General features: G+C 36.0%; 1 long non-coding RNA gene across 1 annotated transcript; it reads right to left on the reverse strand.

Moving 5' to 3' along the window:
• Positions 1 to 3572: 3572 nt before the first annotated feature.
• LOC126355969 (uncharacterized) lies at positions 3573 to 24825 on the reverse strand. Its single transcript, XR_007565559.1, has 3 exons — positions 24633 to 24825; positions 3828 to 3887; positions 3573 to 3712 (listed from the first exon to the last, which is right to left on the reverse strand). It is a non-coding gene; the product is annotated as an uncharacterized LOC126355969 (long non-coding RNA).
• Between the last annotated feature and the right edge of the window lie 83 nt (positions 24826 to 24908).

The following is a 24908-nucleotide window of genomic DNA, read 5'->3' on the forward strand; positions in this document are numbered from 1 at the left end:
CTGTGTCCTGACATACAACATACCACAGTGCAGGGGATGCTGACTGTTGTCCTGGCCAACATGTTCTCCATATCTCTCATGCATTAAAAACATCTGAGAGACTGGCTTGTTCCATTGGCCAGCCACTACCACTGTTGAACTGTGGCAGAGGCTTGAAGCACCATGGAACAAAGTACATGTACCCATACCAGTCATCCAATATCAGTTACACTACGCCTACCTATTTTAGAGTCATTGTTGCTTTGTTGCTGCCACAAATGGCAGTTCTGTATACTAAAATTTGCACCAAATGCATCCCAAAATCACTTGCAAATTCAACCACGCATTCTTCTTACTACAGTGGAACTTCGATGTCAAATTCTCCGATTTTACGTTTTTTGCAATTCTACACCATAAATTTGTAGCCCCTGAGAAAATCCCATAAGATCAATGCTAAATATTCCCCAATTTCTTCCTAGTAAGTTTTACCTTGATTCTGAGTTCTTACCCAGCATCTTGCTTTGCTTTGTTTCGTTTTTTCCTATTGACATTTGATGTGACTGAACAAGTTATAAGTGGCACAAAAGGAAGATGGTTCTCACCACAGGTGGTGGCAGAGTTAAGGGGACATTTTAGGCCATTAGAGAGAGGGGAGACATGAGAGAGGAAATGATGACAAAATCCATGATTGGTGTTGCCAACACAACTTGCAACATTTAGCTTCACCACACAATTATGATACAACTACTGCGTTAATGGAAAACAAGACAGTTGACGCAAAGTGTTCTGGACTGAGCCAATGTGAGACAAAGGGGCCCAGCCATCACCTTTCCTTGTGCCACATATAACTCAGTCTCATCTTTTTGCATGTAATTCCAATGTACTGTATTCAGCAACAATATGAATCACCAGCCTTTCAAATCCAAACACTGAATCTCGAAGAATATGTTCAGTCATAATCAATGAAAGATGCTCATTTCTGGCTAGTGAACTCTTATTGGCTGGAGGCTTGTTAAGTCACCCAATATCCCATGCAGTCACCTCACCACATTAACACATGACCTCCTCTCAGCCCTTCCACCAGAAGGAGATTATTTTAACTCTGCTGCATATTGGGCACTGCCTTTTTAGCCATCGTCTTTTGTTAAGTGACACTACCCCACCACTTTGTACACATTCCACCCAAATTTTAACTGGCCACTGCTTCCTGACCAAATGCCCTTTTTTTTAACCTTTTACGTCCAGCTTGGGTTTTCTGTCTGATTTATCAGCCGTTTTAGCAAATGACACATGGGCTGTCAACCGTGTTTTACTTTTTATCCACCTAAGCAATATGGTGAAGGCCATTTAATTTTTATATTTGGACCTCCATTTCTGTATCGTGTCCTTCTTTAACCCTTTTTCCACATGCCTGTTTTTAGCAGTCTTCAATTCTATCAATTGGGACTGATGTATAGTTATTTAACTGCTCTCTGAGTTTGTGTTGTATTGTTTTGACTTGGGTGTGTATGACCTCAGTTGTTTTTTGGGCTCTAAAGCAAAACCTACTGGATGTGTGGAGAGGGAGAGTGACACATTTCAAAGATTTTTGTATTCAAATCTAACATTATTCAGTTGCAAAAATTAGATACAATTTTCACATATATACTTCGCACCACACACTGTAGATCATAAAGACTGGCAGCAGTGATAGAGGACATGAAGCTTAACTGTAGCACCTGAGTTTTCTTGCAAATTTACATTTTACACAGAGTACAGAAATTCACTTAGCTGATTTCTAATAAGCTTGTAACATCAGCTGGGAAAGTAAACTCAGTTTTTCACACCTCATCAAGCCTAAAATAACACTTTAACGGTGGTGAGCATATGAAATGTGCCTTGTAAGAAAAGCATTAAACAATAACAGCAATGGTGAGAAAGTTTGTCATTAAGCAGATGTCTGATGTATGATTTAACCACTTAGCTGCTGTGATGTTTTGGTTTAATTCAACAGGTTCATCAATTTTTGCTTTTTTCTGGATGAGCACAATGTATGATCACTCAAAAAACATGTGTTTCGAACATGTAATTAGTGGAGTGAAATTTTCACTCTACAGTGGAGTGTGCGCTGATATGAAACTTCCTGGCAGATTAATACTGTGTGCTGGACCGAGACTCGAACTCGGGACCTTTGCCTTTCGCGGGCAAGTGCTCTACCACTGAGCTACCCAGGTACTGGCGGAATTATAGCTGTGAGGATGGGGCATGAGTCGTGCTTGGGTAGCTCAGTCGGTAGAGCACTCCCCCGCGAAAGGCAAAGGTCCCGAGCTCGAGTCTCGGTCCGGCACACAGTTTTAATCTGCCAGGAAGTTTCATATAATTTGTAGTCATAGCATGTCAGAAAGTAGCTCAATTACCTTGTACCCATATACCAGTCTCAATAATTTGATGAGTTTTTTTGTTGTTACACATCCGTGATTTTTAAGAAATTATGAAATTCATTACCACAAATTAATGTATACACATTGTATTGTACATTTAATTTCCTTCACATTCACAGATTTTATACAAAGTATTGGAGAGAATAGTGATTTTTAAACATATATGCCAATTAAATGTGTTTTTGCTTGTATTTTGGGAGTTTTAACACTTTCCTCAATTCTGCATTTTCCTCAGTTTTGCGTTTTTTTTTAAAAGTCTGGACCACACGAAAACATAAAATAGGTGTTTCACTGTATACTGTACGTGCACAAGAAGTAAAATTTTGTTACTTGCTATCTTATCCTTCTTGACATTGCAATTTGACCAGCAGTGAATCTGCCAGTCTTAATTGTTGATATGAAGAGCATAGTAAAAGACAGATTTACTATTTACCATAAAGAAGACATGTTAGGTTGTAGTCAGGTACAATTAAAAGACGCACAATGCTTTCAGCCACAGCCTTTATCAGCGAAAGAGGATAAGAGAAACACACCATTCATACACACAAGCATGCACACTCACGCACACATTGATGACCAACTCAAGAGCTGCCCGAGTTGGCAGTCATGTGAAGTGGAGTTTCCATTGTTTAATTTTTGGTATGGAATTCTTATATAGTGTTGAATTGCAATTATTATTTTTAGATTTATTCTACTTATTTTGAAGCTTTCCACAGGTTGGTTGGAGATTTTTTTCCATACAGTCTGCTTATAATGCTGTTAACTGTGAGATTCTATAATTTTTACAATCATCTTTTCTAACTTTTTATGCGTTTTTGAAATATAGCCTATTTTCCAGTCAGTGGTACATTCTTCCTATTTAAACATGTTTCAAGAATATTTTTTGATAATTCACATAAATTATGTATGAAACAGCTACACCAATTTCTTAATACAATATCCTCTGGCATATTGTATAAAACAAGAATTTAATTTGAAATGATATCAAAACATTGTAAATTAATTCAAAAAAAGGTCAATGTCAAAAGATTTTAATCAGATATACATTTAATTTCAAATGTGCTGGAATGGCACACCAGTTTCTTTATATGATATCCTCTGGCAAATTGTATAAAATAATCATTTAATTTGAAATGATATCAAAACATTGTAAATTAATACAAAAAAGTTCAATGCCAAAAACATTTAATCATACAAACATTTAATTTACAATGTGCTGGAATGGCATCAATCAAATTATCACTTGCAGTTTTGGATTACACTTTCCTGTTTCACATTTTGATCTCTCCACTTTTGAACACTTGCTTGGGAGTCTGAAAAACCATACAATTCACAGTGAAAAAAATTTAAAACAGAATCAATTTATAATAAGGCATCCATGTATAGCAGTAATCATATGAACAATTATAACATTAAGTCTTCTGTTACCTGTAAAATTTATAGCAGGAAATGGTTTCCCAATCTTTCTCTGATTTCTGATCCTTATCTCTGCAACAAAAGAGAGAATTGCCACAAAACTAGATTACTTTCAATTTAATGGGTTTCTTGAGCAGAATTATCTACTGGGGCCATTTAATGTGTGATGCCTCTCATTAGTCATAAAAGTAGTTACAATGATATATGCTTAACAAAGAATATTTATCACAAGTAGAGTATTGAAACTGTAGATTTCTTGATGACAGATAAAGATTCCGTGAACTACTATGTAAAGGAAAGATGGCAAGTTATCTCTCTTATTGCTTGTTTTTTTGAGGTTGCTGCTTAGTTCTTGTCTCGTCTTGCACTCATGCAGGGTGTATATGTGGACAAGGAAAAAAAATTCTGGATTTTTCCTGGATTTCCCAGTAAAAAATACATTTTCTCCTGAGTGAAAACACACTTTTCCCATCTTAAGTGACAGTATATTTGCCCTCGGAACTGTAAAACTTATCAATCCTTTGCATGGTTGTGGTTTTATACACGGGTGTAGAATTGCCCATCACTTTAGGAAATAAAACTCAGGGAAAAGGAACACGTTTTGGAAAGATCTCTGATATGCAGCAACATGTATGCTGCATATTTTCATACTATGAAAGTATAAATTCGAATTCCACCAAACACTGCATGTTACTTTTGGAAGCATCGTAATCGAGTTTGCGATGTGCTTTTGTAAGCCAGTCATAGCTCTGTCACGTGATCCTGCAAGCCGATGACAGTGGATATTCAGAGCATAGGACACGTGATGTAGTCAACCAACAGCGTGAGTACACAAACAGGAAAAGTTAATGGTTTAAATTAATATACATAGTGTTGCTGCAAGAAAAGAAAAGCTTTCACATATATTGTTGGTCTCTAAGGTTAATAAGCTGCAAGAGAATCCAACCTTTTACATATAATGTTGATCTTCTTTGCACATGTTACACTTCAACATATATCACACAAACGTGCCAGTAGCAGTTTAAATAATGACATAAATGTCTGATCTTCTGGGCTTGAAAATCTTCTAAATGGCTCGTCATCAAAGAGTTGATTTTTAAATGAGAGTCAAGAGCTCTATGATTTAAGAAATTCATTGTACATTCTCACACATAGTTCAACTTCTGTAAAAGGAAATTTACTTTGAAAGTAACGCTTTTCAAACCACCATTCGTAATATTTTCCCACATCCTGTTAGAAATATATACGTTTTAGCAGTTGCCAGAAAGCACCAGATATCAGGCGCTATAGTGCTTGTGCAAGCTATGACGACGTAGGATGCCCGTATGTTCGCGCATGTAAAACATTAAAAGATCTTACACTATGTCATAAAAGAAACAAAACATCAGAGGATACTCCAAGACCATTGCAATTTCAAGAACCATACTAAAATGTGCACATTTAAAGTGCATACTTAAAAGTGCACATTTGTATGTCCAGATTCCCAATGAAGTAGGCCTCGACCTGATATTAAGCTTTTCAGTGTGGTTTTCAGGATGTACATTTTCTTGGAGTACTAGTACTGTATTATCTATTATCTCACGTTTGGTTCTTTATTATGGATAATAGCACATGTGCTACAAGATGAAAACGTGAACTTGAAATGCAGCAAACAGCTGAAACTAGCTGATAGTGTGGAATTGAATACTTTGTGTCAGATAGGTTGACTGCCTCAGTGGAAAAGATGAATAAAAGTCCAATTTCTTTCGCAAAATCAACATAAATAACTTTTTATTGTTCTGCAAGACGATTAATACTGGACTGTCAGAAAGGTGGAAATAAAATAAAATATGACACTAATAACATATTTTAGCCTTCCATAATTATGTGAATGTATTTTAATTCACTTGATAGTAATTCCCAGCAAATATCTGTTTTGTTTTCATTTGACATGACAGCACTAAACAAAGAGGAAACAGCAAAATCACTAAACATGAACACGGGTCACGTGGGGACTACCCACCTCCCCACTACAACTCTGACTGCCCAAACTGGGGAAATAGTAGATAGTGACATGCCCCCTCCCCCTTCCTTAAGCATTTGAGATAGGACATCAAAAACTTACAAAAAAAAAAAAAAAAAAAACAAGTTTTCAAAAATATGTTCATTTTGTAGGGGACATCTTTCTGAAGAGTCTGACACATAAAACAGATCTGTTTGAGGGAATGTAAGACATGTTATTTGGTCTTAAGTGTGTCAAAGTGCAGTGCCATGCCTCACACAGCATTCTTCTACCGCATGTCACTGTATTTCGCTCTGTGGAATTGAAGCATGTATATTTTGTAATGGTTGCCATCAAACTATATTCAGAGCAGTGGAAATTAAAATGTCCTGTGGTGCCTCTCTTGCTCCCAGTCGGCTTGTTTGACATCCTGTCTTTCTTAAAAATACTCACAATTAATACTGGATCGGATTATTTGCAACAATACAGTACACATCTTTTCAATACTTAGCTCCTAGCATTTTTGTCTCTCTAATCTTGCTACAGCTTTACATGGCATTCTTTACTTTCTGTGAAACAATCTATTACCTCATCAACTTTTGTCAAATATTTTTCTTCATGAAAAATCGAAATGTCGTTGTCTAACACTCGAAAATCTGTTAATACAAATAGTACTCAAGACTGGTGTAGTTTCTTGATATGATTATGTCCTTTTGTCACTGTCCACTAGATAAAACAAAATAGGCCTTTCTAATATTGCAGCAATTGTAACACACACCAAATAAATGAAACTCTTTTGACACAAATGATCATTTTTATAACACAACAGAGTATAATTCATGAAGTGCCAATATCAAATGCCTATGAGGCCTACTACAGGCAAAAAGCTTTTTGTTAGGATATAGTTTCACATTTCATCCATACACTCCAGTTTCTCAAGTATGAGATCGAAGAATAGTAGTAAGAAATGTTTGTATAAATTTGGAATCATCATATTCTTCTATAATTTGTGTGATGTCCTCCTTCTCCTCCTCCCTCATTCTAACAAAAAATCTTGTCATCACTAATTCTGTAACTATTCCTGCCATGTCAAAACTTATTTCAATTCATTTTCTTGAATACACCAAGAAAATAATATGTAATCTTTCTTGCCTGTTATTCCTGCTAGTCGTTTATTTCCACTCTGGTAGTCCGACTCTATGCATTTCACTAGTTATTATAACAATGCTGATCATTCACAAACCCAATCAGACGCATAGTCAGACAGTGATTGGCATTCATCCATTCAGTTTTACTCCATCAGTGCGTATATCCTCATCCCCTTTTGTCTGTGGAAAATTTTATTTCTAGATGTGACGGGGACTCCTCTGGCAGAGAGATCAGATACACTATGCATGCTTTCAAAAATCACTTATGATTCATTCAGAAATCAACCTAGAATTGATTCAGAATTGTTTAAAAACCAACAGGGATGTGTTTCAAAATCATATGAATAATCAACAGACCAACATGAGATGGATACTAGGCACTTTGTGAAATAAGGTTTTTTTTCTTCAAGAATATGAATTTGGTGACCCCACTCCTGGGAATAGAAACCCTGAATTACGCAATGTGAACATGGCAGCTTGCGCGTGCCAGTAAAATTTTTCTGGGTAACATCTTGCTACTTGCTGCTACTGCTTACATGGCTAACAGCCACACTTCTGTAGCCAGAAGCAGGAGAAGGTACTACAGATGCGCAACTCAACTACACATGCACGTGAGCCCACTCGCAACTGCTCAAACGAATCTAATGTAAACGGTTGTGACGTCACACTCGTCGGAGGCAATTTGTTATTATGAAGTATTGCATAGTCTTCCTAAAGCCTTTGAAACATTCTGCTGCTTGCAAACACTTGTATGAGCTCTGTGTTTTCTTGTATATGGCGCATTTCCTTTACAACTTAAGTTTTTATTTTCATTTTTTTGCCTCTCATTCATGTTTTATTGCTGCAGTAGGAGGATACAGTAACATCCTTTGTTAGAGTATTGTTTCTTACCAGTCAAAACTATAAAAATTTAACAGAAAACTAAAACAAAAAATTCCCATAATTCTAAAAAATTCCCGGTTTTTTCCCTGTTTTCTACCAGATGAAAAAATTCTTGGGTTTTTCCCGGATCTCCCAGGTCATATATACCCCGTCATGGCTCTGTATGCCATTCAATTTATAGAGGCTTGCTGCCTATTCATGTAAGTTGAATTACCATTAAATAATAATTATTAGTGTTGAATTTAAAAAAAAAGTTCTTTCTTTGAAACAGAAACCTTTTTCTTTCCTTCCTATTTATGTAAATATGGCATGATATTTTAATTTAATTCCAGAAGTAGCTCAAAATTAGTTTTCCTTTATTTCTTGCACTCTACATTCTGAACAACCTGCATTTTAAAGTTATTTACAAAGTCTGATTTTCAATCAACCCATCATGGTTATCTTTGACTGTTGAAAATTTATCTTTATGTAAAACCACACTAGCATTAACCACACTTGCATTAACTTTGGCTTGAACCTGGTGAAGTAATATGACAGAATTAAAAGAATTTTCAATTTATTTTGTTTTAGAAATTTAATGTCCATACCAGAGATAATTTTTTGTAGTAGTATACTATATCCATGATCTCAGAATAATAATTCCTAATGTCACGATATCTTCACTTTATGTAAAGGATATATTTGAAGTTCAATTTCCACTGTTAAATGTAGAAAGAAAAGATAATAATAATAATATGTATTTAGTCTTGCTTCCCAATAACTGTTTGGAAAGCTATTTTCTCAATTTCCCATAATAAAATCACTAAAGTTATAAGGAAGCACACGTAAAATCTAATTTAATTGCCATTAGGTTATTGTAAAAGAAACATGACTTTATTGGGTCATTACAGTTATTAAACCTTCAGTCATTAATAACAGAGTGTGCTTATTAGTATTTTCATTTGCACTTGTAGATGGATTAATGTCAGTCATCTCATTTTATGAACAACTGGTACTATGCACAATATTCTGGGATACGACTCTAATTGAGAATATATATATGTGGTCTATGCTGCATTGTTATTGAACATTGTAAATGTAAATGTCACTAATGAACAATGTATGTAGATGTAAATTTTTGTTCATGATCCTCATACCACTGAAAAACAGCTGAAATCATTAAAATTGAACAACTCTAGGGTCCGAGGGAACCCCTGTCAGATTCTATACTGAATCTGTGGCTGAGTTAGCCCCTCTTCTAACGATAAAAACCATGCCCAGTTCTTGGAAAAAAGTGCAGGTCACACCTGTCTACAAGAAGGGTAGTAGAAATGATTCACAAAATACCGTCCAATATCCTACACATCAATTAGTTGCAGAATCTTTGAACATATTCTGAGCTCACACATAATGAGGTATCTTGAACAGAATGACCTCCTCAATACCACCCAGCATGGATTCTGAAAATACTGATCATGTGAAATGCAACTCAAAATTTTCTCACATGACATACTGAAAGCTTCGGACCAAGGCAGTGAGGTACATGTAGTACTTTTTGATTTCCAAAAAGCACTTGACTCGGTGTCATATCTACACTTATTGTCAAAAGTAAGATCATATGGCATATCAAGTGGAATTTAGGACTGGATTTATGACTTCTTGATAGGGAAGACACACCATGTTATCTTGGATGCAGAGTCATTGTCAGATAGAGAAGTAACTTCAGGTGTGCCCAAGAGAAGTGTGTCAGGATCGTTGTTGTTCATGTTGTATGTTAATGACCTTGCAGATAACATTAATAGTAACCCCAGGCTTGTTACAAATGATGCAGTTATCTATGATGAAGTAGTATCTGAAAGAAGCTGCAAATATTCAGTCAGATCTTGATAAGATTTCATAGTGGTGCAGAGATTGGCAACTTGTTTGAAATGTAAAATTTTGCACTTCACAAAATGAAAAAATGTCCTACAGTTCATTTCCTTCAGTATCTCTGTGACACTCTCCTATGGATCAAACAAACTTATGCCCTTCACTGTATTCATTCAATATATCCTGTTAGTCCTATCAGGTACTGGTCCCACACACTTGAGCAATATTCTAGAACCTGTCGCATGAGTGGTTTGAAAGTAATCTCCTTTGTAGACTGATTACACTTCCTCAGTCTTTTACTAATAAACTGAATTCTACCACATGCTTTACCCATGACTGAGTTTATGTGATCATTTCATTTTCTCTCTGTCTTGTAATTTTTGCACAGTCATCATCTGAACCACCTGAGGTGCTTATGAATAGCCCTGTAATGCAGCAACAACAACCTATGGAACAGTTCTTGAAAAGGATCAATCACTTTATGTTACTTTGCAAGGGCCATATCGACCATATGCCTGCTCTATGATTCTTTTCCATTTCTTTCCATCACATGCACTATTTGTCCATTTGATGTTGATGTTTATCCTGGCTGTATCTTCATGCATGTTACCTCAGCACCTAATTCTGGGCCTTCACATTCCTCTCGTTTCATCTATTGATGTGCATAATGTTATTTAGGTAGTCTAACTCTCTATCATTCTCAGAATATGGCTTCATTGGTTAAACTTTCTTTTCTCAAAAAAACTCCAACTATATTATGGTGTTGGTATAGTTTTCTTCATTCTTTATTTTTAGGTAGTCTAATTCTCTATCATTCTCATAATGTGGCTTCATTGGTTAAACTTTTTCTTCTCAATCACTCCAACAATATTATGGTGTTGGTATAGTTTTCTTCATTCTTTATTTTTATCTTATCTTCCATTCCATGTTATTTTCTCAAGATATACTAGTCCAAAAAATTTTCTTAGTATTTTTCTTCCAAATATTAAAGTAACAGTTTTTCTTCACCTTTCTTTCTAAATATTAATGCTTCACATGTGCTTAATGTTACTGGTGTAATAGCCAGTTGATACAAGTGAATTTTGAAGTTAGTACTGAGTGATCTTTTCTTTAAGATTTAGATAAAACTAAAATATATTTTGTTTGCTGTTGCTAGACAGGCATCTATTTCTGTATTCATGTTATTGTTGTTACTAAGGAGACTACCTAAGAACTATAAGTGGCCAACTCTCTTAGAAGGGACTCCATCTACAGCAAGAGGTGCATCATTTTGACTTTCATACTTGTGATCTGATACTGTGTTATCTCAATGACTGTGTAATAATTTTTCAGCATTTTGATTAATTCTGTTTGGAACTATTTATTAATGCTAGATCGTCTGCACTGGCAAATCTAGTAATGCTGGATATCTTGTGGATTAGTTTTACTAAATTCTCCATTGATCTCCTGTAAAACAAGGTTAAATAAAATAGGTGAAATGGCGTCTCCTTGTCTCTGTCCAGTGTAAACTTCAAAATTTTCAGTTTCTTCTACGTGTATCTTCATACAACATGAAGTTTTGTCTGTACACATTTTAACTAATCTCATTAGCTTGAAGGATATTTCAAATTCCATCTTTACATTTATCAAAGGCTGTCAGTATTTGCTATCAGAGGCCTTTTTAAAATCTAGAAACAATATGAGGACACCTACCCTGGATTCCCACCCCTTCTCAATTACTTGTCTCACAGTAAATAAATGATTTAATGTGGATCTATTTCTGTGGAAGCCAAACTGGTAGGCCCAAGTTAGTTAGTGAGTTACTGGGATTAGCCTGTTTAATAGGCATATAGATAGATAGAATTTTGTAAGTGACATCCAGTAAAGCAATTCCTATGTAGTTATTGCACACAAGGGGATCCTTCTTCTTAAACATGGGACATAAAATTGTGTCTTTCTATTTTGCAGATCTGGTTTCTATCTTCCAAATTTTTCCTATTAAAAACTGTGCTTCAATTCGAGTTGTGGTCTTGCATTCTTTAACAGATCAGTGTATATCCGGCCTTCACCAAAAGCCTTGTTATTTTTTCATTTCTTTATTGCTTGCTCTACTAAATTTACTGATGGGGACAATCACAAGTGCCAAAAATTTTGCCAGTTTTCAAGTTGGTGACATGATGTATGAGATTTGTAATTACCATAAAAGCAATTTCTGATCCCTCAAAAAGCAAAACCAACATAGCAACATAGATAAACTTGCATTTACTAATCAAAGAGTGGTATGATTTGACAAATGTGGTGCTGGTACATCCAATTATTTTAAAACACAATACCGCGTATTATTTTTAGAGTACATGTAAGAGTTACAAGAAGCTCTTTACAGCTGTTTACGTAATTTTTTTAAAACTTCCTTTGGTGTTCATCAGCTGAGTGGTGCAACTGCAGCACTGACATACACACTTTGAAACATAACTCCTCATTCGTCATCTTGGAGCTTCGGTAGTGGTGGTATAAGTCCTGTGATGGCTGCAGCCAGAGCCCATGAACTCTTAGCACTGTGCAGCACTGCACAGTGCCAAGATAAGACACAACAGTGCACACCTATGACAGTAGTACATGTTTATATGCCAACCAGCACTGCAGATTGTGAAGATAATGAAGAAATGTATGATGAGATAAAAGAAATTGTTCACATAGTCAAAGGAGATGAAAATTTAATTGACAAATCACATGATGTTTTGTCCTATAGACTTCCCCTCAAACATTTGATGATGAGTTGGACAATATCTAGGCCCTGCTACACCTAGGCTATAAACCCAAAAACATGTGTCTTGCTTAAACCCATGAGACAGGATTACAACAGTCACTTCCTCAAGACCACTATTCAATGCGTTGAAACCATTTGACAATCTTCAAAACTTCCAAGTCTGACCACTGGATTGAACAACAAACACCACAGTCTGTCACTACACTGCCACCAAGAGATTTATCCCATCTCTTTTGTAAATGATGCAGCAACACCGTCTTGAGTCAAAGAGATTAAGAACATACATGAAAATGGCACACTTCAAATTTATATTGGAGCAAAACTTTGCCAGATAGACTGTCCAATTCACTCCATGAGTGAGAACAGTTCCTGTCCCATTGAGGCCAGGGAACAGATGGCATCACCCACAAAAGTGGCCAAAATTAGGCATTTGTTACAGCCTTGAAATGATCCATTACATTATTATAGAAATAAAACAGGATATAGAGGAATATTAGATTAGAGATATGATACTAAAAGTAGAATTTGACAGAACACTGAAAGACCTAAGTTGAAACAAGGGCCCGGGAGTAGACACTATTCCATCAGATCTACTGATAGCCATGAGAGAGCCAGCCACAACAAAACTCTTCCATCTGGTGTGCAAGATATATGAGACAGAAGAAATTCCCTTAGACTTCAAGAAGAATGTAGCAATTCCTACTCAAAAGAAAGCAGTTGCTTACAGGAGTGAAAATAGGTAATGGATGCAAGCTACTAACATGACTTCTTTACAGAAGAATGAAATAACTGATAGAAACTGAACTCAGGGAAGATCACTTTCGATTCTGGAGAAATGCAAGGACACACAAGGCAATACTGACCCTGTAACTTACCTTACACGTTAGGTTAAGGAAAGGTAAACCTATATTTATGACATTTGCAGATTTAGAGAAAGCTATTGACAGTGTTAACTGTAATACTCTCTTTGAGATTCTGAAGGGAGAGAAAGGCTTCTTACAACTTGTACAGAAACCAGATGACAGTTATAAGAGTCAAGGGGTATTAAAAGGAAGCAGTGGTTGAGAAGGGAGTTAGGCAGGGTTGTAGTCTGTCCCAGATGTTATTCAATCCATATACTGAATAAGCAAAAAGGAACCAAAGAAAAATCTGGAGTAGGAATTAAAAGTTCAGGGAGAAGAAATAGAAACTTTGAGATCTGCCAAGGATATTGTAATTCTGTCAGAGACAGCCAAGGACATGGGATGGAATGAATGGTGTCTTGAAAGGAAGATATAAGATGAATTCCAGAAAAATCAAAACAAGAATAATGGAATGCAGTTAAATTAAATCCCGTGATGCTAAGAGAATTAGATTAGGAAACGAGATACTTAAGGGGAGCCGGAACAATCAGTCTCCTCCATGTTAATTTTAGCAAATAGAAGGAACATTTTTTCTAAAACCATTAAACATATTGCTCTGAAATTTGGAATTCATGTTCAGTGATTTTATTTCTCTGCAAAGTTATAATGCCATTTTAAGAAATATTTATTGGGTTTTGTTTTAAAATTTTTTTAAACAGATGCTTATTTTTTTCTCTAAAATTTTGCACTTTTCTTCTATGACTCTTGAATTATACAATATTTTTTTACAATTTGTTATAAAAATGAAGGAAAAGAAGTAAACAATATTGAGCATAAATTTCATTGATATATTGTTAGCAGTATTTGAGAAAATGTTCCTCAAAGATGAAAAATTTAAAGTTACAGGAAATGGCTTCCAAAGTTTTTTTAATCCATTCCTGCCCCATATGATGGATTATCAGCATCTTCTTCTTTTTCCAGTGTTAGTTTCCTTTTCACTGGTCTTTTCTTCCCTTTTGCTGCATGTTGTAGGCTTCTGTCTCTTCTTAGTCTTCATTCATCAATTATTCGCATTGTGGAAATGGTGTTGTGTCCCAGTTGGAAACCTAAACGTTTCAGCACATCACATTTGATAATGTTTCCTTCATTGTATGTTGCCACTGCATCGTACACTTTAAAATGCAATGTTTTTATCTGTACAAACACTCTTTTGGGAATCCTAATCCAAATTAAATTATTTACACTTTCATTTTGATTTTGTGTTTTCCCATGTAAACACTTTTCCAATAAACTTGGCTGTGATAAATCTCTGAATATGGGCGTAATTACATCAATTACAGCATTTGGCAAACTGTTTTCATGGGCATATTCCTTTCCTGATTGGTACTTACACTATTAGTCATCACCTGTGTGGCACAGTGCATGTTGTGAGCACTCATTTGTTGATGCAGTATGAAAAAATAATGCCCGTACTGCTCTCCTCATATGCTCAATGCTTCTTGTGTTTTACCTAATTGCACACCCATAATACCTCTGAAATCTATCAATTGCTTCATCTGTCATCTTCCTCTTCATCCAAGGGTCTTACCATCACTAAGTTTCTGGGATCCTAATGTCTGTTTTAGTTTGCGCAAGTGAGTTACCATGCACTTCTGGATATGTCCAATGCACTCCAGCATTATATCCCTTAGAATCACCATCTCCTAGATAGTCAGTGTATCATACATTGTACCACTCCTGTGATCTGGAAAAAATTGCTTTCATTCCCTCTACTTCCATCGCTCCACTCGTGCTGTGAAAATTTGCTTCACAACTTTCACTATGTCCGCCTTTGGTATTGCTGTTACATCTGCAATGTTTTTAGAAAATAGTGACATCAATTACTTTGCAGCTGTCTCTGCTGGTAGTTGTCACAACCGCATTTAGAGATTTATGACCTCTACATTGCCATGATCCATCTAAAGCAACAGTTAAATCTCTACAATTCCCATTATCTGTCACAGCTTCTTCAACTGCTTTCTTCATTGTTACTTGGGAAATATCTTCAGCAGAAGATCCCACCAATTAATTATAAAATCCAAAATTGGTTGGTGGTTTTGGCAACTTCATATTTCCACGTAACATTGTCCCTGCAGCACTGTCCTTGCCACTGCAATGCAAGCCATACACTAGCCTAACATTTATATTGTACACCTTCTTTCCACTATTACCACTATGAGGAATACTGTTAGAATTAGAAAACAAAACTTCTGCAGCACATTTGTTACACTTCAATAACATTTTACATGCCAAACCAATGTGTGAAGTTATTTTCAATTCCAGTCCTGTTTCTTTGCAAACTTGGCATAATACATTATGTTTCAAAATATTAGAGAGCAAAGAAATGTTAATTATTTCATTCACATCATTACTGTCACTTTCATAGTTTTCAAATTTTTCTTTGCTGTCAGAAAATTTCTTGCTGGGAGAAGTTCTATCATATTCATTTGGAGTAGTCGGTGTATCAGTCGGAGCAGCATCTCCCTTCAAAACAACAAAAGATTTCTTCTTCCACTAATTGTGCCTTTTCTTAAACAATCGATTGCTGAAATGGGGCATATTGATATCCAAAAACCAAATACGTAAAATGGGTATGAGCAAAATTCATCAAACACACAAAATTGAACAGCTAAACAACACAAGGCAACTCCACAAGTCAACACACACATTATAGCGTTTATTTTTACCAATATGAACAGTCACTTGTCACAGAGATAAAGCCATACAACGTTGGAAAAACAAAACACTGTCTAATTCCGCAAAGATACCCTGCTTTCAGCCAGCGAGCGGCACCGTCAGAGGTGACACACCAAGTCGCTACAACCGTTTATGCTGTGCATCAACTTTGCAGTGATAAAAAACACACTTACAATTCACTTAGAAGGGTGAAACTTGATTTGTTTTATTCAGAAAACTCCAAATAATTTTATAACAAACAAAAAAACAAAAAACGTTAATTTTGTCATTTTCATCTTTCCGGCTCCCCTTAAAGTAATGGAGGAGTTTTGCTATTCGTGCAGCAAAATAACTGATGATGGCCAAAGCAGAGAGGATATAAAATGTAGACTGGCAATGGGGAGAAAAGCACTTCTGGAGAAGAGACATTTGTTAACATCAAATATAGATTTAAGTGTTAGGAAGTCTTTTCTGAAGGTATTTATCTGGGGTGTTATCAAATGTGGGAGTGGAACATGGATGATAAACAATTTAAACATAATGAGAATAGAAGTTTTCAAAATGTGGTGCCACAGAAGAATGTTGAAGATTAGATGGGTTGAATACATAACTAATGAGGAGGTACTGGATAGAATTGGGAAGACAGGAAAGCTGTAGCACAACTTGGTCAAAAGATGGTATGAATTGACAGAACACATTCTATGATAACAAGGGCTCACCAATTTAGTTTTAGAGAGAAGTGTCAGAGATGAAAATTGTAAGGAAGACCAAAAGATGAATACAGTAAGCAGATTCAGCAGGATGTGGGTTGCAGTAGTTATTCGGAGATGAAGAGGATCGCACAGGATGCAGTAGCATGGAGAGCTGCGTCAAACCATTATTTGGACTGAAGACAACAACAACAACAACTTCTATTTCTTTGAAAATGCAATCATTACTCATAAGCTAACAAAAACTAGCAAATAAAGAAAAACACTTGCCTTCTAACATGACATGAATATAACATCACAGTTTTTCACAAGAAACCCCATACAGAAAAAAATTAACACCAGAAAGCTTACAGCTCCTCAAAGTGACAAGAAATAACTGATGTAACTACAAGAGTACAAATTCAGGAACAAAAATCAGTGCCTATTAATGCAATGTAAATAACTTAAGGACACAGCAACCTATGCAATAATAAACAAAACAAAGTTCACCAAACAAAAAAGCCGAAGAACGCTCTGCTGTATCTTTAGATTTTTATGTATACTGGATTAAATTTACATCACTCTAAGGTAAATTATTACATCACAAGCACTGTAAAAGAAAACTAAGTAAATAGGTCAATAAATTTAGAGAGCTGTCTATCCATCAGATTATGGGAGCATTTATTCAATCCTGAAAACATATTCAACTCTGTAGTCACATATTTTTCTCACATAGTTTGAATACCTGCTGACTTATCTGTTCATATATCTATTTGACTGTGAACTTTATATACACTTTTGATTTGTATGGATGTAACCAACTCATTGTTTATGATGCAGATTTACTTTTTTTAGAATATTCTAGTGGTATTATGATGTCAACAGTTCTGGTACCAGACAATATTATTTACTCACCTCAAAAGATTTGTGTACAATGCTATCCATGATATATACAGATACCAAAAACATGTAAGTCATAAAATCACTTTTTGAAGATCAGTTAGGTTCAGTTCTTATTCTGGCCACTTAACTTAAACCTATACATGAATCTGTTAATAATTATTGGTACCTGACAAGCAAACCAAGTGTCGCGCAGTTTGAGGCTTCATGTCACGGACTGTGCGGCCCCTCCCGTCGGAGATTCGAGTCCTCCCTTGGGCATGGGTGTGTGTGATGTTCTTAGCATAAGTTAGTTTAGTGTTAATGTTAATGTTAATAACACAATATTATTTTAGTCCTACTCATGCAACTATGCTTAAAAATAAGTCTATCTCTCTCTTTTCTGGCTACCAGTTGTTAAGCAGAAATTTGTCAACAGAATAGGAGGAGCTGTCCAAAAGAAATCATTTTAAGTTCACATGCTCAATGTTTTTGGAACCCACACTGTTTGCGGGTGTATGTATCTATACAACATTTAGTTTAGTAGTTTTTAAGTGTTTCAGTGAAGAAGTGTGTATTTTTCTGTGTTGTCTAGTGTCTATTAACATTTTCTACCTGTTTTTGTACTCTACAGAGTTTCCATTATATAAGATGATTTTATAGTGCATCCTCACACTAACGTAAGCACTACTATTACTTATTTCAGACTGAATTTTATGACCATTACAAACAGTAGCTGAATACTGTAGTCTGTAAAGTTCCAGATGTGGAGTCAAGTGCACATGCCAGCCCCAGTAGCAATAGTAGTTTCCACACAACATTTAGTTTAGTCTTTTCCCATGGGCTTCCATGAAGAACAGCATAATATCTGTGTATTTATCTGTACTGATTACTGTCTGTTTATTTCTTTTTAGTGTTTACATTTTTTTGGAGAATTTTCAGTATGTGATGAGACTTTATAGCATAGTGATAGGGAGAAGCAGCACAGCAGCTGAAATGAGATCACACCTGTTCACTGCTTTTACTCCTATTAACTCCTTTTTATAGAGATGGATAAGGGTTAAAGATGGATAGGGACTGTTCCTGCCATGTAAGAGTGTGAGGAGAATCTTACACAGTTAAGAAAAAAATTGGAAGCTACATTGGCCACGGTCACCAGGCTTCAGGCTGCTGCCATGGGACGTGATGGTGTTTAGGCACAATGGATGAAAGTTGTGGCACCTCTAATGCCTAAAGCATCACTTGGAACCCCAATGTTGTGATAACTTCCAATACATTCAACTATCTTGAATACAAATCAGTCATCAGTTGCACACTACAAAATTTATTATTTTTTGAGAACATTTCTCTTTTGAGAACAGAGGGTCATTTTTGAAAAAAAAAAAAAAATTGCACATGAACAGTAACAACCACAAGAGACTTCTTATTTTTACGAGGTTACTGGTTTCAGTCTATTTTAAACCATTTCCAGCTCTACCACCATGATGGTAGATGGTGGCAGTAAACAGAGCTGGCGCTACATCTCCACAAATGCTAATTGCCCAAGCAGTTAGGGTTTCTGGAGCCATAGTGCCTGGTTTGTTTACTGCCACCATCTCCCATCATGGTGGTAGAACTGAAGGTGGTCTAAAACAGACCGAAATCAGTAACCTCATAAAAAATAGAGAAGTTTCTTTGATTGTGACTGTCCATGGCATTTTTGAGTAATAAAATGTATTTCGATTTATTGATCTGTCACTTTCAGAAGCCTAAAACATTTGGGATATTATAAGTTATTAGAATTTGACTGCCCCGGCATGCAATGTATAAAAAGTGTATTACGTAATATTGGTTTAGCAGATGTCAGTATCTTCTTCATATGCATTATATACAACTTCCTTCATATACGTTAGTTCCATTTTTCAAGCAGTGTAAAGTCCAGGATGGAATAACAACAGTACGGAAGGGAGAGATTGTTACTCACCATATAGAGGAGGCACTGAGTTGACTGAAAGTCTACTGTATATGGTTAGTAGCAATCTATCCTTTCTATATTAGTTACACTTTTTATCTGCCTTTATGTACGTTCCTTGCTGCTAACACAACAACTTGACTATGTACGAGTAAATAAAGGCGATTCATTTAATGCAAATTATTGATCTGTGTCTATAATTATCACATACAATACTGGTATGTACATTTCTTGACATGTCATGCCATTATGCTTCAGTGAAGAAGATACTGACCTCCACTAAACTAATATTAAGAAAGTTTTTGTAATGCCTTGAAAGAATAGTTTTCTAAATGTTTTAAGGGCAGTGCCAATCTTTTTTGAGCTGTTTTTGATACTGTGTTGTTTCAGTGTAGAGGACCCCTGTCATGTGCAGATGAAACAGACTGATATGCAATGTAATTCCCACTTGAGTGACAAAATCTTTTATATTAAAACTGTTCAGGAGTTCTATGTTCCTTTCCTTGGTAAGAGTGTACACATTTTCATAATGAGGTTACAAACACAAGACTATGTATTAATCAATGTATGTATGTGAAAACTTTTTTTCTTTCTGCAACTAAATAAGTCATATATTTCCAAGCCTTATAATTCATCCCAAATTTTGTTGGCTTTTGAAGATAACAGATTATTCTTCAGAAACCAGTAAAATAAAATAAATTTTCTATTTCTGCAGCTGAGAAATGAATTTTATTTTGAAATTTATATCACAGTTGCTGAGAAAATAACAGCTAAGAATAAAATCATATTCATTCTTGTCAGTCCACATTCACATTATAATCTAACATGTACTAAATGTAAACTCATAGTGATTTCTATTTTCCATTGAAAACTATTTGAATTTTGTTTAGTGGGCTATTTAATTTTGAAATGTCTCAATAATTATGACCATTAACAGAACGACAGGCAATTCACTATGAAGCTGACAAATGAGATTATGAGATGTGAGAGAATAAGACTTTTTTATGAAATAAAATAATTTTAGAAGTAGCTGGCATGCATGCAGTTCCACTCCCACAGTGTAGCACATTGGCCACTTGCTGTGCCAAAGTGGGCAAAAAATGTTTAGTTCTTATCTGGTTAGGCAGGTGGTGCCCATCCACTCTGTTCAGTGTTGCCACCCAGCTGCCTCATCAGACAACATTGGGTTTTTCCTTGTGCTGCTTCAAGCTGACTCACACTGAGATCCTAAGGAGAACAGCAGGCAGGTAGGGAAGGGAGACCAGTGTCCACACCTATGCTTGCCAGAGGGTCTCATCTGAGGTGTGGAGGAGACTCTGCCAATGACAACAGAGCACACTGTATGCAGCCAGCTGTAAACTGTGGCTCATATTGTCACACAGGTGGCTGATTGCATTGAAGACAGCTAATCTTGTACCTGAGGTGGAAGACAAACAAGCATTTTACAGCAACATTCTCAAAACTGAAAGAAGTCCTCTGATTTGGAGCCAAGTGTAAGGCTTAAATGAGAGGTTCACATAATTTTATGAGCTCCTGTACACAAATTTCCTGAGCTATGCTACTAGATGAAAACTTTTAAAACCCCACTTAATAGATCAGGCTTGCAGTACACAGAAAGCAACAACAAGAGTAACAGAGTATGTATGCACATGTTAGTTTCTTAGGATAGAGGACTCACTCCACATGCCCACTAATTTATGTTGTGCCACCATGGTATATGAGAGAAAGAAATGACAATATAGAACTCCAGGAGAATCCATGGAAATGGAACTAATCTCACTTGTAAACGGTAACAATGTCCACGTAGTTCTACGGACAGAAAGCTGGTTGATATCACATATTAAGAGCAATTAAATTACAAGTGGAATTCATATCACAAATGCAAACTGGATGTCAGTAATGAGGTTATGTTTACAGCTGTAAAAAATACTATAATATTTAGTGAGGTTAGCACAGAACCCAAACGTAAAATAACTAAGGTGAAGATATGTGTTGGGGTCAAATATGGTAATTAGATGCTTTTAGAGACTGTTTGCTTCAGGAGTGGTAGTAGTGAGAACATTTCACAGAAAAATTTGAGGATGTTGGCTGTAAATTTACCAATCATATTATAGTATTAGATGAACATTGCAACTTATTACCAAGACTGAAAGACTCAAGTTATTAAAGCAGGTAGTAGGAACAGGGAATTATCTAAAATTGTTCTAAGTGCTTTTTAAAAAAAAAAATTACCTTGAACAGTTAATCAGAAAACTGACTTGTGAGGGTAACACCTTAGAGTTCCTGGTTATAAACAGACCCAAACTTTTTGACTCAATTAATTTAGAGAAGGGCATCTGTGATCATAAGCTATTATAGCATCAGTTAGTACAGGTGTAAACAGGTATGTAAAGAAGGGTAAGCAGAAATCTGCTTAGTAAGTGCAACAAGGAACATATTTCAGACTACCTGAGCAATCAACATTAAACATTCATCATCTCTGAAACCGAAAATGTTGAGAATCAATAGACAAAAATCAAGAGTAGTATACTGTGCACCTTTGACAGGTATATGCTGATCAAAGTTTTTAGATATGGGAATGATTCACCATGATTCAACAGCTATGTTAAATGTTGCTCCAAAAATAAAGAGAGCTTCACCATAGGTTTAATACTCAGTCAAAACCTCACAGTCAAACAAAAGTGGAATCAAGCCACAAATAATGTAAGAGGAGCTATGTTTGAAGCATTCAGTGAATCTGAAAGTGCATTTACCACTCTGGCAACAGATTAAAGCCATTTGTTCAGACTCTCAGTGACCATAATGGCACTGAAACAAAAAATGACAGTGAGAAAGGTGAAATACTAAAATACTTTTTCTAGAATTGTTTCACGGAGGAAACCATGCCTGTCATTCCATGAACATCAAAATGATAAAAATAATTGACTGTGGGATAGAAAATCAACTGAAATCATTCAACAGAGGATAGGTGGTGGTGGTTAGTGTTTAACGTCCCGTCGACAACGAGGTCATTAGAGACGGAGCGCAAGCTCGGGTTAGGAATGGATTGGGAAGGAAATCGGCCGTGCCCTTTCAAAGGAACCATCCTGGCATTTGCCTGAAACAATTTAGGGAAATCACGGAAAACCTAAATCAGGATGGCCGGAGACGGGATTGAACCGTCGTCCTCCCGAATGCGAGTCCAGTGTGCTAACCACTGTGCCACCTCGCTCGGTAGAGGATAGGTGACAGGGCTTTGAGTGGTACTTATACAATTCTACATCAAGTGTACAGAAGAACTCACTTGCTGGAGGAATTAAGTGTTCTTAGCTATCAGAGAAAATGTGCATCATTCCCACACTGAAGAAGGGTCATCAAAGAAAAATACAAAACTATGGGCTTATATCAGTTATATCAGTCTGTTTCGGTATTTTAAAACCCATATTTGCAGAGTGTGGTTGTACATGTAGATACAGAAGTGGATCAAAAATACACAAGATAGTAGTACTGACAGTTTACAGTCTACCAATAAGAGGTATCTTAAACTTATTGCAGCATTTAGAGGGAGTGAAACAAATTTTTGTGTACATAACTAGAAAATCATTTTTTGTTGAGACTTTAATGTCAGGTTTTCATCAGATGTGCTAATTGAGAATGCAGCTTTGGACTGCTTCCCACAGCTAAGGACTGATGGGCTTGAGCCAAAAACTTTTCACTGTGATGGTGTTTCTACCACAGAATTAAAATCTTATGCAGATGTGATAGGACTAACTTTGAAGTATCTTTACAAACTGTCAACAGCCCAGGGCATAATTCCTGACAGATTTAAATAAGCTCTAATAATATCCATCTTTGAAACTGGAGACAAGGAAGCCATTTCAGTTTACAGACTTTCACTCCATCCAGTCTTTTCAAAAGTTTTTGAGAAAGTAGCCTATGTAAGATTACTGACTCATTTATATGAGCAGAATTTTTTAACTGCCTTTCAGTTTGGCTCTCATATTGCATTCTCCCCTAAAAGTGTTGGGAGAACTAAACAAAAAAAACGATTCTCTTTGTATATTCTTTGACTCTGAGATAACCTGTTATTGTATGGACTCCTAAATTCTCCCTGGTAAAATAAAATGTTATGGAATTCATAATATCCCTTTAGCATGCATATAGTTTTCAATTTACAACTGAAAGCAGAAGATCACATTCACAGCCATAAAAATAAATCTAACTCTAGAATGAGGGAATATAACATAAGGGATCCCATTAGGCTACAGTTTCAGCTGAATAGTGATTTTTCTAATCATAAAACATGACACAAAAATAATTTTCATATAGACTTTACTTCCTTTTCTAGGGCTAAGCATGGGTCTGCATACCCTGGTGAAGAGCTCTTCAAGAAACTCCCACCCAACATAAAGAACGAAATTGAGAATTACTCCCAATTGAAAAGAACCACTCCTTCTATGAATTATCTGATTATCTACATTCATAGATTGAAAGTCCTTGGTATCTGCATTGCAAGTAGCAATGTTCATTGGAATACTGCTTGATAATTACTATTATGTTATAAACAGGCCTCTGTTGTTACAAGTGTAAGTAACTGTTTTCTTTGAAAAATACCAGAATGTACATGTAAATATTAAGCTAATAGTAGCCATCCATATGAGAACGAAGTCTTTCACGACGCCACTGTTGAATAAAATATTCTCAGACTTCTTGCCGCATCAAATCTTGGTACAACTGAGAAACCAGTGGCTTCCCTATTGGTTTACCAAGTCACATATAGCTGACATAAGCAGAAATAGTGTCAAGCAGTACAATGACAGTTCATTGGTTACGCAGAGTACATATTAAGTTTCTATGAATTGCTTTGACTTGTTCCAGAGATTTGGAGGTTCTTCTTGATAAGAAGTGTGGAACATGTAGAGCTACAGAGCATGAATGAGCCAACAATTAATCATGTCATAATTTTGTCTGCAACAAAAGCAGTGGAGAGACTGAAATAATGTTATGTAGAATCATTTAAAAAAATCAGCATCAGATCACCAGTATCTGTGACTGTCCAATGTCTTTCAGCTAACTGTTGCTGGTGAACAACACACATTGAATCTTGCTGAATAATGAGAGACAATGAAATGCAAATGGCCTATATTTACTACTCACCCTTGTATCGGTCTTCACACTCTGCAAGCATTTTCCTTTGAAATTCTTGTAGAATTTTCAGTGACAGTGCTTTCAAGTGTTGCTTTGCCTCCTGGGCTATGATTGGCTTATGATGACGCACTGCTAGTCTTGCGCTGAGATCTTGTAGTAGAACTCGTCGTAGCTTCTGCTGTTTTTGTTTCTCCTCTGCTTCCTAAATATTGCATTATATTACTTTTAAGTTACACATAGTCTCTGAACTCTGCTTCATATATTAATTAACTGCTAAGCTGCAGG

This window comes from Schistocerca gregaria, chromosome 3, assembly GCF_023897955.1.
Source record: "Schistocerca gregaria isolate iqSchGreg1 chromosome 3, iqSchGreg1.2, whole genome shotgun sequence".
Classification (NCBI taxonomy): Eukaryota; Metazoa; Arthropoda; class Insecta; order Orthoptera; family Acrididae; genus Schistocerca; species Schistocerca gregaria.